This window comes from Panthera leo, chromosome B3 (genome assembly GCF_018350215.1).
Source record: "Panthera leo isolate Ple1 chromosome B3, P.leo_Ple1_pat1.1, whole genome shotgun sequence".
Taxonomy (NCBI): Eukaryota; Metazoa; Chordata; class Mammalia; order Carnivora; family Felidae; genus Panthera; species Panthera leo.
This window is the reverse complement of record NC_056684.1, coordinates 120,815,476-120,840,880: the sequence shown is the minus strand read 5'-3', so window position 1 is coordinate 120,840,880 and position 25,405 is coordinate 120,815,476. Positions and strand designations below refer to the sequence as shown.

Genomic DNA, 25,405 nt, shown 5'->3' with positions numbered 1-25,405 from the left:
ATCTGGCTACCCAAAGCAGGACAGAAAGCCACATACCCACACTCCCAGCGTCTTTTCCAGCTAGGGTGGCCATGTAACTCAGGTCCCACAGGTGCACACAAGAGAAATTTGTAGAAAGCTCCAAGGAAGTTTTGTTGTCTTGTTGTATTAAAAGGAAGGGCTTTTCTGCCTATTCTCTTCTTTCCTGCTTGGCACGGTGGTATTAGGATATAATGTTGGGAGCCAAGGCAGCCATTTTGGGGGCATGAGGTGCCAACCTTTAGGATCAAGAACAATATATTGAAGGATATGAGGAGCCTGAATCATGAAGCACTGCCCCCCAAGCCCCAACTCTCACCTCCAGGCTCCTTATTATGGTAGGAGAATAAGCCTCTATTTCTTTATGTTGTTACCATAGGCAGAATAATGCCCCCCACCCCAAAGAGGTTTGTGTCTTAATCCCCAGAACCTGTGAATATGCTAAATCACATAACAATAGGGACTAAAGGTAGCAGGTGGAATTAAGGCTGCTAATCGCTGACTTTAAAATGGGGAGATTATTGTGCATTATCTGGGTGGACCCAATGTAATTGTGTCAGTCAGTATTCTTCAGAGAAACAGAACCATATAGGAGATATATATATGGAACTGGCTCATGGGACTGTGGGTGCTGACAAGTTTGAAATGTATTGAGTAGGCCAGTTGGCTGGAAATTCTGGGAAAAGTAGATACTGCAGTCTTGAATGCAGAATCTGCAGGCTATAAACTCAGGCAGGGCTCCATGTTGTGATCTTGAGGCAGAATTTGCTGCTTCTTTGAGAAATCTCAGTCTTTGCTCTTAATGCCTTCAACTGATTGGATGAGGCCCACCCACATTATGGAGAGTAATCTGCTTTACTCAGTCTATTGATTTAAATGTTAATCACATCTAAAAAGTACTTCCCAGCAACATCTACACTGGTGTTTGACCAAAGAATGGGCATCATAGCCTGGTCAAGCTGGCACATAAAATTAGCCATCGGTAATCACCAGGTTCCTTAAACTGTAGAAGAGAGGCAGAAGAGTGAGTGTCAGCGTGATTCTATGTGATAAAGACGTGACTGGCTGTTGCCGGCTTTAAAGAGGGAAAGAAAGGGGCCGTGAGACCTCCCAAGGAATGTGCTCAGGGAATGCAGGCAGCCTCTAGCAGCTGAAAAAGGCAAGAAATGGGCTCTCTTCTAGAACCTTCAGACGGCAACATGGCCTTGTGACCCCTTGAGTCCAGTGTGATAAGACCCATTTGGGACTGCTACTGTAAGCCACTAAGCTTGTGGTAGTTTGTGACCACAGTCACAGGAAATGAACACAGCCACTGTAAGTTCAGGGTTTTTTTCAGGCACCCGCAGCCCAAAGCACAACTAACATTCACTGGGGAAGGAGTTGATGCCCTGGCAGTTCAGTGCGGCTGTGCGAAAGGAGGGAGTGGAGCAGGTGTTGCAGACGGCACTGCTCTAGGCCTGTTCCGGTCCTGCCTGGCTTGGGTTCTGCGCCTGCCCCACCCAGGGGTGGCCCATCATTCCCTGGCCATGTCCTCTGAGGCACTGTACAGCTGGCCCTCCAGATTGTTGACCCTGTTTGTTGGCTGCTGCTACCTTTGAGGTTCACTGGCCACCTGCTAAGCATCTCAGGGAAAGGAACCACGTCTTCTCTTTCCTTGTATCTCCCCACAGCACCCACTGCACGAATCAGCTTTTCTGGCACTCTCCTGTGACCAGCTGTGTGGCCTTGGACAAGTTACTTAACCTCTCTGAGCCTGATGTTATTTGTCTATAATAGGCAGATTAGGCCTACCTCATAGGTCTATCATAAGGAATAAATGAGATAGTGGGCAATAAATGCTGAGCACAGTATCAGACATACAGCACATGCTCAATAAATATCACTATTCTCGGTGGTATTATTATTACTCACCACAGTAAATATATTGATTGGGTGTTATTCTCACCATTTTGCTATTGAGGGAACTGATGTTCGAAGGGGTCAACAAACTTGCTTGAGACTACAGAGTTAGGGAGGACACAGTTAAATTTGGAACTCAAATCTCTGGTTAAATCAAAGGAAACAACACACATAAAGTAGCTAAAACAGTGGCTGACACATAGCAGGTTCTCATTAAATGGTAATTGTTTTTATTTCTACTACCCTGATTTCTGCCTGATTATCCCATTAATATTTATTGAGTGCTGGTTATTTTTGTGTTAAATCCTGTGCTAAGCAGGAAGAACACAGTTTATCAGTCACCCTGTGCCCAAGGTTGTCTTTAACCACTGGCGTTTCTGTAACTTAATCACAATAATGCAGCCTACCCACACGGGTAGGGAGGGGGCGCAGCAGGGAAAACAGCAGGGACCCCACTCTCTTCCCTCCGCTGTAACCTACTGGGGCTACTTTTAATCTCTGGAAACAGACCTTCCCGTTCTCACCCCTGGGCCTGGCTTGCTGCCACTTCCTTACCTACCCACGGAGATACTTCCTCTCCTCCCCTCTCCCATTTCTGCCTTTGGAAATCCCGTCCATCCTATTAATCTCAAGTCAGCTACTCCCCCCCCACCGCCTCCACCCCTGTGACCACAAAGCCTTCCTGGACAACCCCGTGGATCTTTCTTTGAACACCTCAGGCTGCTGTATCCATGGGTGATGATCGAAATATTTGAGAATAGCATGTCACGGGCACCGGTGGGTCAGGATGCTCCCCAGCTGTAACCATAAGCCTCTATGGGACTCCTCCAGCTGAAGAGCAACCCTTGGAAGCCACCCGGCCGGTACTTAGCATTGGCTGCCTTAGATGGTAGGTGTTTTAAAATTTTCCAGCTTTTTGCTGTTTCCCTGTGACTAAATTGTAAGCTTGTATGAATTTCTCACAGCACCTGGCTTAATGCCTTTATCATGTGTGTTTATTAGGGACCCTTTTAATTTTTAAGTTTTTGAAATGTTTTATTTTTGAGAGAGAGACAGACAGACAGAACATGAGTGGAGGAGGGAGGGGCAGAGAGAGAGGGAGACACAGAATCTGAAGCAGGCTCCAGGCTCTGAGCTGTCAGCACAGAGCCCGAGGCGGGGCTTGAACTCACAAACCTGTGAGATCAGGACCTGAGCAAGAGTTGGGATGCTTAACCAACTGAGCCACTCAGGTGCCCGGGGTGTGTGGGGGGGGGATGCTTTTAGATGCAAATAAAAGAAAAAACAACTTTCCATGTTTTAGAGACATAAAGGGTTATCCCCATCCCCCCAAATCAAGGAGTCTGGGAGATGATGGGAAGGAGGGAGTTTCAGTGTCTCCACAGCATCAGCATTTTGCACAACCCTTGGCTTTCCCCTCATGTTCTACAAACAGCTACCACAGTGCCATTAGCAGGAACTGTCTTCTCAGTCTTGCCCCCTAAATCTTATTGGCACAACGGTGTCACAGGACCATTCTTAGCTGCAAAGGAGGTTGGGAATCTACGTGTTTCCCTTTTTGTCAGCCTCAGAGGTGGCGTCAGGCTAGGAATGAGGGGCTACAGATAGGCGTTGTATCAGATAGCCAGTCACGAGTGCCTGCTGCACTGTACGTGAATGAATGAATGAGTGAGTGAATGATGAATCTAAGAGAGTTCCCACCGGGACAGGTCCAGGATAGAAAGGAAATTGGAGATCTGGTGTCCAGAGTCCTGGTGGTCGCACTGGCTTATGCCCGATGAGTTTACTTGCCACGTTCCCTCAGACCCCTCTTCCCTTCCTCCTCTCACCCTGCCCCCTCGCACGCTCCCCTCAACTGCCGAACCCCAATACAGCTCTTCCCGGCCAGAAGAGACAGGCAGGGGTCTGTCCCTTCTGCCGGCCCCTGCCCCCATCCTGTCCATACAAGATTAATAATGAAACCAATACCTTTCACCAGCGTAATTTTCATATTTAATGAGCGTGACTCAAAAACTATTACATTAATTAGTCAAATCCCACAAACCGTTAATGGTGCACGCGGTAATTAATATCGTATTCAATTAAAAAATGACCTGTTTCAGGGGCCTCTCCCAGGTTGGGGGCATGCTGCTCTTTCCTTCCCTTTTTCCTTTCCTGGTGCTTTGTGGAGGGAGAAGGCGCCCCGAGAGCATGGTCCTCCCGGCCCAGCTGCCCGGCCAGTGGCTTGCTTCCCCTCCGTTTGGCTGCTCTCCCCCTCGGCCCGTTCCCCGTCTGCCACGCAGACAGCCTGCTTGCTCTGATTTATGGGAGGCCCTGGCACAGGGCTCACAGACTGGAAAATTTCCAGTTTACACAAGAATTCCCTGAAAAATGAGCTTGGTTAATTTATTTCTTTCATTAACGAGTTTGAACTGTGAGATAATCTTTCTGAGCGCCCCCCCCACCCGACGCCCGCCCCCCCGCATTGTTCATGCGTCCTGACAAGCTGTCCCCCCCCCCCCACTCCCGCCTAGGCAGGGCCCCCGGAGGGCTGACAACAGGCCTCAGTGGGTCTCTGCCCATTGGCCCATCCGCTGGGATTGAAGCCAGAGCTAAATCAACAAGACCCCTCGGCTGGCTCCTTGTTGGCTCAACGTGCTTACAGAGGGCAGAGCACCTGGTGTGGGCCCTGGGGGTGGCGGCCAAGAGGAGTTTAAGTCCAAGTGCTCCTAAACCAGGAACTTCAGACCAAAGTGTAGATAGACCTAGAAGCAGGCACACCTGGAGGCCAAGCTAAGACGAGGCCCACCCCTCACCTGCGTGGGCTGGAACAAGAGTGGACGGTGGGCGGTCCCCAACCTGTGGCTCTCCCACTCCTTTTCCTACAGGACATCCCAGCCTCCGCCCGGCGCTGTGACCCTCTGTGCCACACAGCTGCCTCTTGACCTTGCAGCAGGCCAGCGTGAGCACGGTGGTAGCTCGACCCCCCCACCCCCACCCCGGGCGTGGACCCACGAAGGGGGCCCATATAGACACAGGAAGCCACTTAGGCAGAATTCCAAGTGACCAGGAATTGGGAGGATGCAGAATATGGTCTACTGAGGGGTACGGGCTTGGCTCCAGGACTCCTTGTCCCATAGGGAGGAGCACGGCTGGAGAAGAGTCACAGCGTGAGGGATAAGGGACCCTGTTGCCTGGGTGTGGGGGCGGATCTTAGGAGAATCTGATGAAAACACAATCTGAAATGGGAAGGGCAGTTGAGACAGCGTGATGTGTGGGTGGAGTCCCTGGGCTTTGAAGTGGGACTGCTTGGTTGGAAACCTGACTCAACCACTTTCTGGCTGTGCAACTATGGGCAAGTTACTTAACCTCTCTGGTCTCCGTGGTTTGGTTTTATGGTAGGGATAGAAATTGTTTCTTCTTAGGACTGTTGAGAGATAGATAACATGTGTAATGCACAGAGCCCACTCTCTGACACCTAGAAGGGATTCAATTAGTAGAAGGGATTATTATTGCGTTCATGGCAGCATTATTAGGAGACCTAATGACAATGCTTTGGAAACATCCAGACTTGTGGTTGATATTGCAGACTCAGGAGGCACCTGTTTCTACCTATCACTTTGTTCCAACCACATAACCTTCCTGTGCCTTGGTTGCCTAATTTGCAAAAAAAGAGATCATAAAAACCATCTCATAAGACATTATACAAATTATATGGGATAACACATTAAGGGTTTAGCACATGGTGAGTGCATAGACAAAGTCAGTTATTATTTTCTGTTAAGCATCTGGTACCCCATCTAAATATTTGAGATTCATCATTATCACCACCCTCCTAAGCGCAATGGGACTAGTGTGACAATGCACACGGATCCCCGGGACTCTTGGTAAAATAAGTTGCCCAATTAGTGGTTCTTTTATATACAGTGTATACAATGTGCTCTTGACTTCGGGAGTAGATTCCTGTGATTCATCACTTACATACAACACCCGGTGCTCATCCCAGCAAGTGCCCTCCTCCATGCCCATCACCCATTTCCCCCTCTCCCCCACCCCCTCATCAACCCTTAGTTTGTTCGCTATATTTAAGAGGCTCTTATGGTTTGCCCCCCTCTCTGTTTGTAATTATTTTATTTTATTTCCCTTCCCCTGTGGTCTTCTGTTAAGTTTCTCAACTTCCACATATGAGTGAAAACGTATGATATCTGTCTTTCTCTGACTGACTTACTTCACTTAGCATAATCCCCTCCAGTTCCATCCATGTCGTTGCAAATGGCAGGATTTCATTCTTTCTCGTTGCCAAGTAGTGTTCCATTGTACACATAAACCACATCTTCTTTATCCATTCATCACTTGATGGACATTTGGACTCTTTCCATACTTTGGCTGTTGTTGAAAGCACTGCCATAAACATTGGGGCGCAGGTGCCCCCATGAATCAGCACTCCTGTGTCCTTTGGATAAATTCCTAGTAGTGCCATTGCTGGGTCGTTCTTCTTACCTGACACGTCTCCGAAGGCAAGGGAAATAAAAGCAAACTGAACTACGGGACCTCATCAAGATAAAAAGCTTCTGCACAGCAAAGAGAAAACTAAAAGGCAAGCCACTCAGCAGTTCTGAGGAGTGAGATTCTTCATCTCCCTCCAGCTTTCAGGTGATGCCATCGCTGGTCCATAGACCACACTTTGAGCTGCAAGGCATTGCTTTACCTACATAATTGATGTGGAAATGGAATTGCAAAAAGGTCATGCTCCTGGCAGCACTTGGTGAAGACTGGGCTTCACACAAAGGCATTTTGACTCCATGGGACCCTGAAAAATGTCAATAAATAAAAACTTGATGGTGTTCCAAGTCACTCCTGACGTACTGACCACACTCGCATATTCGAATTCTGGGAACAGTAAGCTAACATGTGATTAGTGCCACACACTTGAAGTGCACTGTCTCACACGTCCTCCTTGCTGACTCTCTCTTTGCCTCATTTGCTGCCTCTGTAAAATGGGTATACTAAGAGTTCTTAGGTCCTAGGATTATGTGAGGATGAAGTGAGTTCTTTCAAGCAAGGTACTTAGAACAGGGCTCCCTGTGAGGGCCGATGTGGCACAGAGGTTAAGCACGTGTCCTCTGGAGCTAGGAGGCCTGGCTGTGCCATTTATTAGCTATGTGGCCTCTGGCAGTTGAAGTTAGTTACTGGGTGCCTTAGTTTCCCCATCTGTGAAAAGGGGATGATAATAGCGGTTGTGAGGATGAAATCTCTTAGAATAGTGCTTGTTGCAGTCTGACGGGTATTCGTCTTTTTAAGAAGCCTATGAGATAGTTATTATTGTCTTACTTTGTGCTGCTCACATGTAAACTGAGGCTCAGAACTTAACTTTCTTGCCCAAGGTCACAGAGTAAATACCAGAGCTGGGACCTGAAAGCAGGTGTTCTGACTCTAGCTGTTTTTACTCCAAATCTCCTTGAATGATTGGGAGCACGGGCCAGCACTGTTGGGGGTCGGGTGGGCTGGGTGGAAGCTAAGAAGGGAATTCTTCCTCCTTCTCTGTGCAGCGGGGGGGGGGGGGGGGGGGGGCTCCAGCACGTGGGAGTCCCCAGGGCAGTGTGTCAGCAGCGCCCACAGCAGGAAGGGACCTCTGGTGCAGGATGTGTCGGCAATAGCAGTTGTGGGAGCTCCTGATGCAGGAAGGGTGCTTTGGAGGCTTGGGTGTTGCCTGCCACCAAAGCCAGCTCTGTAAAGGTGGGTTCTATGCCCACGTGGTGCCCTCCTAGCAGCCACAGGGGCAGCGATGTGAGGGTGAGTGCTTCCACAGTACCTGGGATGTATCAGGCCGGGGTGGGGGGGGTGCGAGGGGCGGAAAGGTGTTCCCTGCTGGCTAGAGGGTTTGTTGATGAGACCATAAGACATACCTACTAGGAACTCCCAGAAACCTCCAGAATGGACTTTGGCCAACAATGGGTGGAGAGGAGAGCCAGAGAAGTGCTACCCGTTGCTGGTAATGCTACTGCATTTTGATCTCCGGATTCTGAGGATGGGAGGGAGCAGGTCTTTGCACATGCCAGCAAGGATGTGAATTCCTGGAGGACAGGAGCCATACTTCATCCGTTTCTGTGTTCTCCACAAGACCTGCCACATTGTCTTACAATTAATGTGGCTCTTCTGCTTCCTGAACAGGTTAAGCCAAGGTATGAATGTGCTATGGACTGAATGTTTTTGTCCCTCCCCAAACTCATATGTTGAAGCCCTAATCCCCAGTATGATGGTATTTGGAGGCGGGGCCTCTAGGGGTAATTAATTAGGTTTAGATGAGATCATGAGAGTGAGGCCCCATAATGGGATTAGTGTCCTTATAAGAAAAGGAAGAGACCAGAGCTCTTGCTTGTCTCCACGTGAAGACACAGTGAGGAGGCCAGGAAGAGGGCCCTCATCGGAACCCGAACCAGCACCCGGAATTTGGACTTCCAGCTTCCAGAACTGTGAGAAATAAATATCTGTCATTTAAGCCACCCAACCTATGGTATTTGTTCCAGCAGCCTGAGCTGACTTAGGCAGAAAGGGAGTGGCAGGGGCATGTGGGTGGCTCAGTCAGTTAAGCGTCTGACTTTGGCTCAAATCATGATCTCACGGTTCATGAGTTCAAGCCCCACATTGGGCTCTGTGCTGACAGCTCAGAGCCTGGAGCCTGCTTCAGGTTCTGTGTCTCCCTCTCTCTCTGTCCTTCCCCTGCTCGCTCTCTGTCTCTCTATCTCAAAAATAAATACACGTTAAAAAAAAAAAAGAAAGGTAGAAGCAAAGGTCTTAAAATACTTTTGGACAAAGATGCCTACCACCCAAGCAGGGACCCAGCAGCGTAAGGCAAGAGCACGGGGATGGTTAGGGTGCCAGTTTTGACATTCACCCGATAAGTTCTTCACCCCCTACCCCTGTCTTCTACCAAATATTTTACTGCTTCCTTTACCACTCTAACAGGAAATCCATAAATAATATAACCTACTTAAATGCATAATTAAACTATAACATCATGAGTCCAAGTGTAATGTAAGGAAGAAATAAAAGTCATTTATGTAAAAAAATATGTGACTTATGTAAAAAATAAAGTGACTTTAGGTGTAATATAAAGAAAAAATAAAATGCAAATAATTTATAACAAAACCATTTATATTTAACCTAATCAGTGGCATAAGCCAACATAAAGGAAGAGTCAGTTGGAGATATCTGAGTCAGGTCTGTAGTCTAATCATATTGTGCCAATCAGTTTTCTGATTTTGATAATGAACTATATAGTTAGGTAAGATGTTTCCATTGGGGGAGGCTGGGTGATGGGTATATGACATTTCTCTGTACTATTTTTGCAGCTTATTTTGAGTCCATACATATTTCAAAATATGAGCTAAAAGTTTTAAAAAGAAGTTGGATGCTTGCACCTATTTGTAGATTCACTGTGAATTTGACAGCTTCAAATACAGACAGATACATCCTTCCAGACAAGCAAAATGCTATGAGTGGTGTCCCCATTTTGTGATTTCATTTTCTGAAACGGTGAGCAATTCTTGGCAAGGTCCTGAACAAAACAAAGTCTAGTTTCACCTTGATACACAAGAAATGAACTGCTGGAAAATTTGGTGATATTAAAACTTTGCAAAAAATTGCTTTATGTGTTACATGTAAGACACCATTAGGTCCAGACTCAAATCACTCAAATCAGGTTTTTCGTGTACATGGATATCTAGTGGAATGTCCAAAATTCACATGGGACAGGAGACAGTCTTTGTTGTGCAGGGTTACCCTGTGTGTTTTTGGATGCCAGTCTCCCTGGACACACCCACTAAATGTCAATGTGGAAACCCGGTCACTGGAATAACCAACACTTACCCCTCATACACAAAGAGCCATTATCATGAACTGGGTTCCTAACATGCAGAGGGGCAGGAGAAAGGGGATTCATTTAATATTAATTGTCTTGAATTTGGGCCTGAAATGCCAGGCTTCCTGCCACTCCAGGAAATGGTTTGCAACCCCCTCCTCTGTATGTTTATTCGACTCTATATTCCATTAGCCTGGCCCATGTCAATCAACATCATCTTTCTGAAGCCACGTTCCAGGAGCTGAATTTCTGGATACATCTGTCATCCTCCTGAGAGCAATCATCCTCTTGGCTTGGTGCAGAGAGAGAGAGAGAGAGAGAGAGAGAGAGGAGGCCTAGCCACAATCCCGAAGACCTTCCCCACTGTGTAGCCCAGCCCCATGCCTGAGACCCACCCTTGCTCTCAAGTCTGCTTTCCGGAATTTAGAAACTGGGTAGGACTTCCTGCCATCCTACGACATCTCCAAAGAATGAACTGCTCAATCAAGTGTCACATTTTCTTACTAATGAAAGGAAAACATGGAGCTGGGATATGCTACCCTTGGCAAAACTGCTCTTAAACAGAAACAAACTGCTTATGAGCTGTGCAACTCTGAGCAAGTCACTTAACATCTCTGAGTCTTTATGTGCCCAAATTATGGACAGATCATGTGAAATAGCTTATATGAAAGAACTCTGCAAACTATGAAACTTATATTAATATGATAAATTGCTATCACTGTTAATTGTCATTTGCACCAGTCCAATGATCCATTTAAATATGCCAATGAATAAAAGAGCAATGGATGGGAATCCACATGAGTTACAGGAACATAGAATACACATGCTCTTCAAATCCATCATCTAGACCAGGGGTTGACAAACCATGGCCTGTGGGGAAAATCTGGCCCACGGCCTGCTTTTGTAAATAAAGTTTTATCAGAACAGAGCCATGCTCCTTCAGTTACATCGGGTCTTGGCTGTTTTTTTTTTTTTTATTTTTTTTTTTTAACGGTTATTTATTTTGGGGACAGAGAGAGACAGAGCATGAATGGGGGAGGGACAGAGAGAGAGGGAGACACAGAATCGGAAACAGGCTCCAGGCTCTGAGCCATCAGCACAGAGCCCGACGCGGGGCTCGAACTCACGGACCGCGAGATCGTGACCTGAGCTGAAGTTGGACGCTCAACCGACTGAGCCACCCAGGCGCCCCGGGTCTTGGCTATTTTTACACAACAGTAGAGTTCTGTGATTGTGACAGAGAGCAGATGGCCGGCAAAGCCTAAAATATTTACTATCTAGTCCTTTCCCAGAAAAGTTTGCTGGCCCCTTATCTATACAGCCAACAGAAAGATCTGTCTAAAAAGTAAAACCATGTCCCTACCCATCCCTTCACTGGTTCCTGATGACGACAGAGTGAACTCTTAAACATAAGAGGCGAAGCCCCTCCACACCCTGGCTGCGGCCACCAGCCAGCCTCCCTCTTCTCCAAACTGCATGCTTTAGAAACAAGCTTCTCTCTGGCAGTTCCCCTGCTCAGTGCTGTTTCTCACTCCGTGCATTTGCCAAGGACATGAGGCTGGCTTGGGACGGTTCTGGCAGGCTGAGGCCAGAACACCTTTCCCAGCTCCCACTTGGACCGCTTAGCCCCATCCCTGGAGGCCTCAGCACCTCCATCCTTGAAACACGGATTCGGTGTTCCTCTCAGCCTTGGAAGGCCGTGAGGAGTGAGCGTCACTCAGGAACTTGGCTCTGGGGTGCATAAAGCCCCAGCTCTATGCCTGTCACCCAGGAAGGAGCAACGAATAGCTATTCTTACAGATCGCCACCTTTGGCCACTACCAAGGCCCAGATTGTTCCAACTTTCACGGGATCGTGAGGATTCAGGGGGAGAAGGCTCTTCCCCACGACCCACCTGCTGCCTCACTGTCTCTCCCCTCTCTGGGACATGGCAGGGATCTTTTAAGGCAGGTGACACTATAATTTCAAGTGCTGTATAACAACTTTTTAGTTACACTTAATAGCATTTCCTGAGAAAGAGCTCGCGTCCACAGTCATCCTGGACCTCCTACTGACTTGAGTGTAATTGCTGCTAATAGACAAAGAGGTAATTACTGTGTAACCTGCCTTCTGGTTTCAAAGCAAACAATCACATGTGCTGTGCTCTGGGGGGCCGGGGGCACATCTGAAGGGTGTTACTGTTGTACCCCGTTGGGTCGCAGGCTCTGCCCTGCTCGAAAAGACCCAGTGATCCAATCAGTTATAGGACCACTGAATCCCTGGCCAGGAAGGGAGTGGAAGTCCAAGGGTAAACAGAATAACGCCCCTCAAAGATGTCCGCATCCTCATCCCCTGAACCTGGGACTCTGTTACAGTACGTTGCAAAATGGAACTAAAGCTGTAGATGAAATGAAGGTCGCTGACCTTAAAATAGGAAGATTGTCCTGGATTATCCAGAATGGCCCAATATGATCACAAGGATCCTTCCACGTGGAAGCCGGAGGCAGAAGAGAAGGTCAGAGAGAGGTGACGGGGAATGGACTCAGCTGGCCATGCCGTCTTTGGAGATGGAGGGAGGGGACCACAGGTCAAGGGATTCAAGTGGCCTCAATAAGGGGGAAAGCGAGGCAGCAGATTCTCCCCGGAGCCTCCAGAAAGGACCACAGTCTGCTGACACTTGGATTTTAGGCTGGTGCATCTCACATTAGATCTCTAACCTACGGAACTGTAAAATAATATGTCCGTGTTGTTCGATGCCACAAAGCTTGTGGTCACTGGTTATAGCAGCCATACAGGACTAGTGCAGGGCCCTCATTTATTCCAGCTCCTTAGCTCCCTGCAGCAAACCTGATTCCTGGTCAGTCGGTGTCTGCTCGAGGACTCCCAGGAACCAGGAGCTCACTCTTTAGCACAGAGCTCATCAGATACTGGTCAGCCGTCATTTTGGAAAAAGCTTCCTTTGTGGACTCAAAATCTGTCTCTCATGGCTGTCAGTTTCTCTTGGAAAAGACCCTTGTCCAGTTGTCTCACCTGACAGAGGGTTCCAGCCCTGCCCCCACCTCTGGCCATACGGCTGGTTCTGGGCAGCACAGGACTCAAGCCAGAAAAACTGGAACCAGTGGGACCCAGTTCTTGGACTTTGGTGGGAAGACCACCATTGAGAAAGAGGAACGCTTCTCACAGAAGCCGCAGGAACCTGAATTTTGAGCAAGTACCCCAGCTTCTTGTGTTGCACATCTTCCAGTCACACTTTGAGAAACACCGCATGGGTGTTGTTTACCTGGAATCTCCATGTGGACCCCATACATGTGGACTCAAGTCCCAATCCTGGAGGGGCCTTTGAACTCAGGATCTTATGAAGGCAAGAAAAGGATTATCTGAGAAAACTTGAGCCTACATGAGAGGAAACTGTGGGTAGTTTTGTTAAGCATAGAAATATGTAGTTCATTAAGAATAATATTATGGACTCCCCCCAATTTACTTGAGGCCTTGTCTCCTAGCTAAATAGTCAGCCGGGCTGTCATCTCTGTCTCTGTCTCTGTCTCTGTCTCTCCCTTCTCACGCACACACCAGGTTATGAAGAACAAAGAGGGGCCCAGGAGGAACCCTCTGTTTCTCACCCCCAGCCCTAGGGCAACCAGGAAGTTAGTCCACACCTCCACACAGAGAGAGAGAGAAAACAGACATGTTTTGAAAACTTAGGAGGGTGTGTTTTTAATTGCTTCACAGCATTGTTGAGGATCAAGAAGTTTACCTGTGAAAGAAGAGGTTTGGAAAGTGTTAAGCACAATCACAGTTAAGAATCATCCCACTATTGTGAAAACAGAACCCATTCTGATCACCAGCCTGATAATTTCTTAACCATTTACATTCCCCTCTCTGCCAGTTTCTGTCTCCCTTCCTCCCCTCGAATGCCTACTGGAAGGAGCAAGCATTCCTGGCAGCCCAGTTGGGAACATGGGATGGGTTAACCCAGCTCCAAGCCTTGTGGCACATAGTTAACACTCCCCACAGGGGGCTGGGAACCCCTGTCTCCCTCAGGGTGTGTGCGTGTGCAATCATGTGTGCCTCCCGGAGCATAGGGAGAGGATCCAGTGATATTTCACACAAATGAGAAATGTTATTCTGCAGATTAAAGCCTCGCCGAGCCTGGTTTTGTCTTTATTTATGCTTTTCCATTTCCCTCTGCGTTGACATGGGTGCCCATGCCGGGGAGCACCGAAGGACGTAATTGGCGTGGTGAAGGATTGTTGCGCAGCCCCCGATGCTCCCTCGCAGGGCTACCCCCCTTCTTTCCCCCATCTGTCACCATCTAATGTGACAAAGTTTTTATCGGGCATTGAGGCACAGGAGATTAAAAGTAAATACTGCAATCAGGAGGCAGCTGGGGAGAAAATGCAACGCATTTCACAGTAAGCTGCACAGCTCATCAGGGTAGCCTTGTGGCTCCAGGAGGCAAGGGTGGTGGGGGAGGATGGAGAACTCCAGGTGGGGGTGCAGGGGAGACACAGACTCCGGCAGCTGCATTTTCACACTTTGGCCGGTAATAATAAAATGATAGCAGCCGCCATATATCAAGGGCCTCACGATGATAGTGTAAAGTTAGCGTAAGCTCCTCTTTAAAAGAACCTGAAGACCAGAGAGTTTAAGAAACACTCCTGAGTGGCCAGGATCCCCTCTCTTCTCCCACCGCTTCCTGCCCTCTCCTTCAATGAACAAAGATTAGAGTTTGGGTTGGCAAGATAAATTGTCACATGAGAAATGTGGTTTTGTTACATCTTCATTTCTACATCGCACCACACACAAACTTCCATCATTAATTCAATCCCATATTGTCATTTAGAATGTAAGCTCTGTGTTCTGTTTGGTCTTTCCTATTTGGTATGTCCAGCACTTGGAACATTCCTTGTGTGGCCTGTAGTAGGTGCTCAACAAGTATTTGTTGAATAACTGACTGAATGAATGAATATTGGTCCAGTCCAATATGGTAGAATATTGGCCAACTAAAGTATGGTTCAGAGACCAGTAGCATTGGCATCACCTGGGCACTTGTTAGGAATGCAGAATCTCAAGTGCCACCCCAGACCTCCTGAATCGGAATCTGCCTTTTGACAAACTCCTCAGGTGATTCACGTATATGCCAAAGTTTAAGAGACATTGGCATATATATGAGACCCTTTGTCTTGATGACCCAAGCTTTCTTGCTCCATCATCGTGGGTGAAGGGAGGTTGAATTTCACATTTACTTCTGTGATAGCATTTTATGCATCATTAAATCCCATTGTTAAATCGCCACCATTATATGATCTTTCGGGGTGGTCAAAATCAGCCATGTATGGGCACCTGCAAATCCTTTCTTTCCTTGTCTCCCTGCCCCTTTACTTCTTTTCCCTTCTTCCCTCCTTACAGGTCCCAGCTTTGTGGTCCTGGCCAGTAGTGGATCCTTGAAACCTTCAGATTGGGCACTGTCCTTGGCCACAATACTCTCTGTTGAAGACTTCATCCCCTCTCACGGGGAAGAACAAAGAGGGGTGAGGAAGAAAGAGAACTCAATCCTGCTGAGCTTTGAGCCGAATAAGCCTCTACTTGTTGTGGTCCATTGGAAAATAGAGTCCTGTTCCTTAATAGAGTCATGTAGCTTGGGAAACTGAGACCCAGGAGGCAGGAGAGGCCCCATGTAGGCGATGACACCAAACACTGAGTAAGTATCACGTCCTTGATAGGAAGATGAAGACTGAGCCAATGCAGCCTACGTGCTACAAAAACAATTTCCCTTGTTGAGTTGTCTCCCTTTCTGCTTCAGGCCTGTGGGCTCCACTGCCTTTGGGACAAACATCACGGCCGCGACACTCATCTCATGCTCCAGCCTCTAACATTGCCAGCCTCTGGCTGCCAGCCTTTCGATGATGTAGGATTTAGAGCCAAAAAACATTATGTCAGCTGCTCAGTGGCATCCATTATCACATTACCACAAATAACTTTATCAAGTACTATAAATTTAAATGTGTTTTTCTCATCTTAATATTTCCAGAATTAGAATGCAACTTAGAAGAGATAAGTGCATTTGATATATTACTTTAGTTAAGAAAACTTTTATGGAATTGATGGCACGTGTTACAATTGTTGGTGTCTTCGAATTGAGAGAATGTGGTGCTAAGGCTCTAAAAGAATGGGGACACTGCACAGGTACATTTTGATAGATGATAAGGAGCTTAGGAAATGTGGAAATGAGGATAAATTCATAAGCACTGAATAATCATAACTGATACTACTTACTGGGTGCTTATTTTGTGCCAATTATACATTTTCTCTAATTCTTAAATAATCCCCACAGGAAGATAATGTGATTTTAGTCATTTTAAACCTATGTATATGATAGTCTCCACACTGTGGCCTTTTTCTTGAATAACAGCTTTATTGAGATATAATTCACATGCCATGAAATTCACCTTTTTAAAGAGTACAATTGGGTAGATTTTAGGATATTCACAGGGTTGTGCCTATAGTCTCTTTACCTGAATTTCTTGGGGATCTGAACTTATCATCTCTTATATCTGCCATCATTCTCTCATAGTGTATTATTTCCTTGTGAGTTTTGTAATTTTGGATTGTGAGCTTATCTTTAGTTACATTTTATGTGTGGAAATCCTCTATCAATTGGATCGATTTATATTACATGGTGAGCATGTGTCCCTCCAGAGGGGGACCTGACTCACAGGTTCCAGTGAGGGAATTGGTGGCTTCCCTGCCCGGACCTCAGCATACATGTGGCTACTGAGGAATGCCAAAGACCATAAAGCCTTGTGCACATATTTGGATTGTTGTCAGCAGCCCCAGTGGCACCTCCACACTGGGGGACAAGCTCCCTGAGAGTAGGGGCTTATCTTACGTTGCTTACCACTGCTCCTCTTGGGTCTATATCAGTGCCAGCCTTGGTAGGTGTCCAATAGGTAGCTGTTAGAGAAATTAGTCATCCCTTGGAGATTACAACAGGACGTCTTTGGGTACCATTATTCGGCCAACCTCAGAAGGGGTCTTATGATCTTTTCAACTTTCTTAACATTCTAGAAAAAGAGACAGAAGTCCAATGAGGCCTCCTGGCATGTAGCCTCATCTTCTTTCCATCCTACCTACTACCTTGGAAAGGAGGGGCAAGGTTGGTGGAGACAGAGTTCTAGCAAGAGTTGCTATGGGAAATGCCAGTTCACTCAGAGGTATCCAGTATTCCTCAATCTGGATACCTAAGCCAAGGATGGAAAGAGCGATGGCTGTGTTCACTTTACAAGTATTTATCGAGTGCCTTTTGTGTACCGCGTGTTATGCTGAGCTCAGCCACGAGGGGAGTAAGACCCAACACCTATTATATGTTGGGAAAGAGGCACAAGCTTTGGAATAGGACAGGTGTTGAGTTTGAATCCATTTTCTCTACTTATGACCTATATGACCCTGGTTAAATTAATCTCAGCAATAATTTCTTTATTCATAAAATAGCAATTGTCATTCATTCTTTATATTACATGGTGAGCATCAAAAAATTCTGCTTTGGTTTTTCCCTAGTCCTGGAACCAGCACTTAATTGTGTGACTTTGTAACTGACAGGCCTCCTGGGTCTCAGTTGACTTCCCTTTGGAATAAGGATTTCACTCCAAGCGAGAGACTGAAGAATACTTGCTAAGCACTTTCCTCCTCAGCTCTGGCCACTTTTGCAAGTGCAGGAGTCTGTAAATAGCCAGATGCAAGTGGGCCTGGGGTGCTCCTGGGCCCTACCTGTCTGCCTCCAGAGTGAAGGGGAGGTTTCACTGTGTGTATGTAACCCATTGGCGCCCCTGGCACCCTGGTTGGAAAGTTCCACTTTGGAAGGTTGTAGGAGGACTAAATGACATGATCTATGGCAGTGTTTCTTAACAACTACACCACTAACGTTTTAAGCTAGATAACTCTTTGTCGTGGGTATTGTTCTGTACTTGGTAGAATGTTTCACGGTGTCTCCGGTTTCTACCCACTAGATGCCAGTAGCAACTCCCAGTTGTGACAATCAAAACTGGTTTTAGGCATTGCCAGATATCCTCTGGGGGACAAAATAGTTGCTGGTTGAGTTAGATGGAAAAGCACTCTGTAAGGCTAAATGCGTGAGCTATCATCCTTGTAATGAATTACTATTACCATAGTGCCAAATGCTGACAATATGCTACCTTTGAGGCAGTGCGTGAACATTTTTTTAAAATGGGGCCTGAGTGGGGAAGGGGCAGAGAGAGTGGGAGACACAGAATCTGAAGCGGGCTCCAGGCTCTGAGCTGTCAGCACAGAGCCCAATGTGGGGCACGAACTCACCAACCGCGAGATCATGACCTGAGCTGAAGTCAGACGCTTAACCAACTGAGCCACCCCGGTGCCCCAGAATTTAACATGTTAACCAAAGCCCTATGGAGACAATCTGAGATCAAGTTTAAATGGGGAAATTTGAGAAAACCTTAGCAAACAGGCAAGGAGAGTGCTTTAAAACAGCTGGACAGCACGTTGTCTGCAGCAGACTAGGCTGAAAGAGACAAGAGACCCTGTTCTGGTCTCAGCTGCCTCGCCACCTGCTGGGCGGCCCCAGTCAAGTCCCTCTCCTCTTGAGCCTCCGTTTCCTCACTCGATGGACTCTGAGATCCCAGAGCAGATGTCCCTCTGCTCTGACCATCGAAAGGGCCACAGATCGGGGAGCGAGGTCCTCCAGCAGGAGCTGGGAAGATGGCCTATCTCTCTGTGGCAGTTGGGAATGGGGCACTATTTGGAGCCAAGATGGATCCACGTGGATAAAGGGTCGCCAAAGCTAATTAAAGATCAGTCGTGGCCCTGCACCTCATGGCAGAAGACATGGCCTTGCTAGGCTTGGTGAGGTTTTTTGTTTTTGTTTTTTTCTTAAAAAAAAGCTACTTAAAACCAAACAGAGTATAACTGTTTCTGCTTTCTAGGGAGGAAAGAATCATTCAAATGAGTAAGGAAATAAAGCTCTCTATTCCTTTCTTCCTCTAGCTAAGACCTGTGAGAGGAAGAGGAGAAAGACAGAAAGGTCCAAAGTGTTTTCTGTGGCTGAGCAGTGAGGCCTGTAGTAACTAACTGGTCTTTGCAGAGCCCAGCAGAGGGCTTCAGAGGGTCAGGTGAGCCCAGAGCAAGGACAACCAGGGGCCTAGATCATCCAGCAAAATAAATTGAGGGAGTTGAGTTTCTGAGGGAACTTGGGAGGAAAGACAGATGGGAGAAAAGGGCACCAGAGTGTCATGAGGGTCACATCGGGTTGCTGATGTGACCAAATAAAACTCCTCCAAACTTCCAAAAATGTTTGCTACGCACCAAAATGCCTGCCTGTGTCTGCAGTGGTTGAGAGGGTGGCTATTTAGGAAATGGAGCTGGACAGCAAGGCCAGCCTGAGTGTGTTCGGTTCCTGAGGCTGCCACAAATGAGGGGGCTTAAACAACAGAAATTTATTCTCTCACAGCTGTGGAGGACAGGGGTCCCTAGTCAAGGTGTCAGCAGAGCCATGCTCTTTCTGAAGGCTCTAGGGAAGAATCTTTCCCTCCCAGCTCTTCATTTCTGGTGGCTGCTGGCAACCCTTGGCACTCCTTGGCTGAAAGGTACTCTGATCTGTTTCTGTCACCATATGGCTTTCTTCTCTGCATGTCTGTGTCCCTGTGGGTCCTCTCCTCTTCTTACAGGGACATCAGTTGTATAGGATCTAGGGTACCCCCAATCCGGTATGACTTTATTTTGACTAATTACACCTGGAAAGACCCGATTTCCAAATAAGTTCATATTCTGAGGTTCCAGGCGGACATGCACTTTTGGGAGGCACGCTATTCAGCCCAGTTCACGAAATGAGAGGCACTATGATCCCTAAGTGGAATCCTGGGGAAAGCAGAACGACCCCAGGCCCTTCCCCCACCCCCATCCTTGCATCACATGCATGCGGGGTGTGGCCTCGCACCTGTGTAGTGGACTTTGGAGCAGGTGATTCATGCCCAGAGCTCTTTTCAGATGACTGCTGCACAGTTAATGGCTTGCACTAACCAGCTCCCATGGCCTTCCATCCAAGGGTCCTGCTGGTCCCAGGCAAAGCATCCTCTTGTTTGCAGTATGTTTTAATAGTGAGTATTTGTTGTCTGTGGTCTCTGCCCTGGGCTTCCAGTTCCCTTCTCTGAGTACATAGCTCTTGGATCCCCTTTTGGAGACCTGTCCTCCTTACTCTTAGATTATATAGGGCCCCATCCAAGGCTTCCGAGCCTGGTCAATAAACATATTCAATCCCCCTGGTCACAAAGTGGATGGGCACATGTTTCAAATTAATGCAATCACAGTGTTTCTCTGAACTTGTACAGAAAAGGAGAATTCTTTCTTCTAGTTTTGAACCTGCAACCCTGCGGTTTGGACTTCTAGCAGCCACTTTGCCGTTGTGAGGTCAGAACTTCCCAGAGAGTGGAACTCACAGAGAAAAAGTGGAATCAAAAGATCAACAGAGAGAAACTGGGGTTTGATGTTCTCAGTAGCCCCTAGATCAAGCCTTGCCTGAAGCTCTACTATTGGTCTTTTTAGTTATCTGAGTCATTAAATTACCACTACCTCTCTTCCTTACTTTGCTTGAGCCATGAGTTTGAGTCATAGTTTCTATCACTAGATAGAAAGTTTATTAATTATAATTCACTTAGAATGGATCCACCAGACTGGGCTTTATAATTTGTTTGGTTGGAATGCTTCTTTTTGTTTATCTATGGAACAACCCAGATTAAGAAGTGGATGGCATGCCCCTGTGGAGTGTCATTGCAGGCCCCTGGTAGAGTAGAGTAGAGCCTTCATCAGATATATATTTTTTAAGTTTATTTATTTATTTGGAGAGAGAGAGGAGGGGCAGAGAAAGAGAGAGGAGAATCCCAAGCAGGCTCCACACTTCAGCACAGAGCCCTATTTGGGGTTTGAACTCACAAACTGTGAGATCATGATCTGAGCCAAAATCAAGAGCCTGATGCTTAATCGACTGAGCCACCCAGGCGCCTCATCAGATATTTTTTGAGTGCCTGTCTTGTATTTGCCTGGGAAGGGGCTTAGATTAGACTGGTGGCAGTGGAGATACAAGAGGGAGGTAAAATCAACAAAACCTGGTAGAGATGGGCCATCAGTGACATGGGAAAGGAGGTGTCCTGGCTGGGTCCTAGGCTTCCAGCTTGAGAATGGAATGGCTGCCACGTCCTGAGATGGGACACATTACAGAGGACCAGGTGTCTGGGGAGGAGGGGACCGGTGAGTTTGGTTTTGACTATGTTAGTGTCTTATGCCTTCACAACTTCCAAGTGGGGGTGTCAGATAGGGAGTCGGACACACAAACTAGGGCTTGGAGGGGAGGCTGGGCTAGAGTTACCTGAGTGGGGGTCTCTTGTCTACAGATGCCGCTGAAGCTGGAGGTGCAGGGGAGTGGCTGGAGATGGTATAGAACGAGACACGGAGGCCTTGGGTCGGGGCCTGGTGGAGCACCAGTAGGCGGAGGGGTTCATGGCCAAAGCCATCCTCTACCCTGCTTCACTGGATGCCAGGGCTTGGCTCTGAACCACTGCTGTCCTGACTCCTGAACTTGATGCCCTGGTCTGGTTCATCTGAAATAAGCTTCTTAGAGAAAGAGACTGGGTCTGTCTTGTGCACCACTGAGGAAAAGGCTGCTGGTGTGGCCTACCCTCTGTGTGCTCACCCCTCCTCTCTGCACCCTCTGTGCACTCACCCTGCAGGTACTCGCTGAGGACCTGTTGGCTGAGGAAGCATGTTTAGGTCTGTACAGCATTAGGCTGGAAGCACCAGGGAGCTGACTCCCCTAGGAGCAACCCTTGACCCTCCTTAATAACCGCTGGGAATGGAGGGCAAATACCCCACCTGTTCTGCCTCCAGAAGTGGAGACTGGCGCACACACTCCCCCATAGGTACATGTACACACACACACACACACACACACACACACACACGCATTGCCTCACCTCCCTCCCCACTTCCAATAGCCCTCTCCCGTCCTGGAGCTGCTGGTCATATCCCAGCCAACCAGCACACTCTCATCCCATCTCTGCCTCTGCCTGGGGGGGATCCAGCCGAGGGCAGCTGGGTGCCCATAACGGTGCCTGACCTAGAGCCAAATGGCTTTTGAGGGTCACCAACTCCTGCATCTGCAGCACGAGGAGACGGCCCAGTGAACTTTGGTTGGAACGAGAACCGTTGATCCTGTTCCTTATCCATCCCAGCCTCTGTGCCTGTGCACACACACTCGGGGTCTCTGCGTGGTCACCACCCGGTTCCTCCCCCTGATCAAAGGAGGTCAACTGAGGAAGCCAGGTCCCCAGCACCTGGGCAGCAGGCTCAGCAGCGTGAGCTCCTGCGCTCTTGGCAGTGGCCCACAGGCCCACCCCCAGGGTGTCATGTCCACATCCTCTTATGGTGGCTCCCAAACTACGGGCAGCCCTGGCAGCATGACCTTCCAGTTGTCTCTGTGCTAACACACTGGGGCTAATCAGATGAATATGTGTTAGTGTGCCTGGCACCTGTGTGTGTGTATATGTTTAGCTTGTGTGTGTGTGTGTGTGTGTGTGTGTGTGTGTGTGTATACATGTACCTATGTGTTTTTGCTTCCATGTGTATTTGCGTGTGTGCGGTGGCTGCTGTCATTATGCTGCTAATGGAAATACTGCCACGGATCGCAACTCTCAATTAGCTCCTGGGGCGATCGCTGTGACAGCCAGTTACCGAACAGCAAGGCCTAAAGGAATGAATTAATTTGTAGTACACGGCAGTTAGAGTCACTGTGTTAGCAACAGACTCGACAGCCAGAGACCCCGATTAGAGAAGCCGGGACCATCGGGCACCTGCAGGTACCTGGGAGGTGTCACCCCTGTGGCCCTGACCTGGGAAGGGGACCAGAGGGACACCAAGGACCTTCAGTGAGCTCAGGGCCATGCCGCTTGTCAACTGTCTAGAGCTGTACCACCCACCCCCAGGGGAGGAGGACCCTGGCTGGCACACAGCCAGAGCAGAGGCAGGAATGCTAGGAGCTGAGAGGGATGGTGAGGCCTTGTCCTCTCTCTCTCTCTTTCTCTCTCTCTGCAAACAGGACCTTTGATGGACTCATTGGGCTGGAGTGTGGCCAGGTCTCTTCAAGGAGGCAGTCTTCCCGGGTCAGCTCAGGGAAACCCTAGGGCACCGGGGAAAGACAGGAGCCCCCCACTCCCTCCATGTGTTAGGATTCTTTCTGTTTTCATTAAAAAAAAATTAAATGTTTATTTTTGAGAGAGAGAGAGAGACAGCATGAGTGAAGGAAGGGCAGAGATAGAGAGGGAGACACAGAATCCGAAGCAGGCTCCAGGCTCCAAGCTGTCAGCACAGAGCTGGATGTGGGGCTCGAAGCCACAAACCATGAGATCATGACCTGAGCCGAAGTTGGACACTTAACCAACTAAGCCACCCAGGTGCCCCTACCATTATCATTATTATCACAATTAGGTAGTGAAATTTTTAAAGGAACATAGAATTGTAGACAATGAAAAGACATCCTTGACCAATAGACTCCTGTGTGAGGAGATGGGAACACTGAATTTGTTTCTTGTCACTGCCTATGTATGATGTGCATTTGTCACTGTTTTTCTGCTTGGTACACCTGTTATTTTCTTCTTCGTTAATGTCTTCTTGTAGAGGTATCCTGTCTTTGTCCGTAATTGAGACCTCTGGTGATTTAGAATATCCATATTGGTAACCAAGTACAAGGGGACATTGGCTATGACCGTGACGCCACTCCGTCATTCCCTCAGGCAGAATGAGGTGGCTGTGCCCACCCGGGGGTCTCCCTGACCCAAGGAGGTGTGCCTGCCCTCTGAGAGTCTTACAGAGCCGCAGGGAGGGGGGTCTGCTCCAGCCCCAAAAGGGAATCAAAACATCCCTCAACCCCGTTTTCCTCAAGTTTTACTTTCTCACCTTCCTCTTTCATTACGCCACCGAACTTTTTCAAACTTCTTCAGTAGCCTTCACCCGGCAACTCTTCTCCTTCTCCTCTCCTGCTCCGCTGAACAGGATGCTACAGCATCAGCAACAACACAACCACCACCCCCAGCTGCCCAGCAGCACTCACACCTGCTGGCCACCTCTTGCTCATCCTTTGTGACACTTCATCTCATAGGTCTATGACCTTGCCCCCTCCTGGCTCTCCTCCTTCATCCCTAATCACTCACATCTCCTTCACTGGCTCTTCTTTCCCCTCCCGCCCCCTAGATTCAGGTACTTCTTGAAGTTCTTTGTTTCCTGCCATGTCCACTTCTTCCCCCTGACGAATTGTCTCCGTCTGCCGGGGCTGCTGTAACAAAGAACGTAGACTTGGGGCTTTAACAAGCAACATTTATTTCTCACAGTTCTGGAGGCTGGAAGTCCAGGATCAAGTTGACGGCAGATTCCACATCTGGTGAGGGTTCTCTTCCTGGTTTGTAGATGGCCGCCTTCTTGCTGTGTCCTCCCATGTGCAGAGAGAGGGGGATTTTCCTCTTCTTATAAGGACATCAATCCCATCCTGAGGGCTGTTCTCTCATGACCTTATCTGACCCTAATTGCCTCCCCGAGGTTCCACTTGCACATACCATTGCTTTGGGGATTAGGACTTCAACATGCGAGTTTGGCTCGGAATACAAACATTCAGTCCATTGGATAAGCCCATTGCTCTCTAGCCTCAAAGAGCAACTCAAGGCAGATGACTCTATGCCCATCTCCTCCTGTTTCCCTGCTCCCAGATTGACAAAATAAGTGTATTGTCACCCACCTTTTGCAAAAATCTCTCCAAATCCAGGTTCTACACCTTCTAATCCCACCTGAACATGCAACCAGAGTCATTGTCCCAAAGTTCAGCTCTTTGTCCGTTTTCTGTTTGATAGATCTCAATGGCTTCCCTTTGCCCTTGAAGAAAATTAACACTCCTTACTATGACATTTAAGATCCCTTGTAATCTGACTGTAACTTTTCAGTCTTATTTTTATAAGACTTTGTAGTCTTATTTTTCCACTATGTATCTGCTACAGCCTTGACATATTTTGAACCTCAAACCACTTGCATATCTCACCACTATAAATTTGCTCAGTTTCTTTCCTTCTACCTGGAATACCCTCCCAAGCTTTAAAAAAAATTACTTTTCCCCCGATTATAAAATATATAGTAATTATAGTAAATGGTCTATAATATCTGTGGGGTCTAGTAATCCAAGGCATGATATTAGCCAGAAACCACCCCCACACTCCCAGGTACCATCACCTTAGATCAGCCTTATGAAGTGTTTGATTTTAAAGCCCAACTTTGGTTCATGAGGTATTTCCTCATCTTACCAGGAGCAGTTTTTTTCTTTCATCCTAAATACTGTAGTGTTTTTTCCCTAAGAACAAAGACATTCTCTCACATAACCTTAGCATAATTATTAAAATCGTGTAACATCATAATTATCAAATCATTTAACATTGATACAACACCATCCTTGAATTCACAGTTGATATTCACATTACATCAATGGTCCCTTTAGTATCCTTTCTAGCTGTCTTTCCTCCTCTGTCCAGGACTCAGGACTACAGGATTACAGAGTGCATCTAACTGTCATGTTTCTTTCCATCTCCTTTGATCTGTAATATTTCTTTAGCC

The 25,405-nt window shown here is 47.6% G+C and overlaps 1 long non-coding RNA gene across 1 annotated transcript; it reads right to left on the bottom strand.

Annotated features, from left to right (window-relative positions):
• Positions 1-13,407: 13,407 nt before the first annotated feature.
• Positions 13,408-23,770, bottom strand: LOC122222969. Its single transcript, XR_006203965.1, has 5 exons — positions 23,711-23,770; positions 21,129-21,373; positions 20,869-20,992; positions 16,635-16,800; positions 13,408-13,490 (listed from the first exon to the last, which is right to left on the bottom strand). It is a non-coding gene; the product is annotated as an uncharacterized LOC122222969 (long non-coding RNA).
• Positions 23,771-25,405: the final 1,635 nt, after the last annotated feature.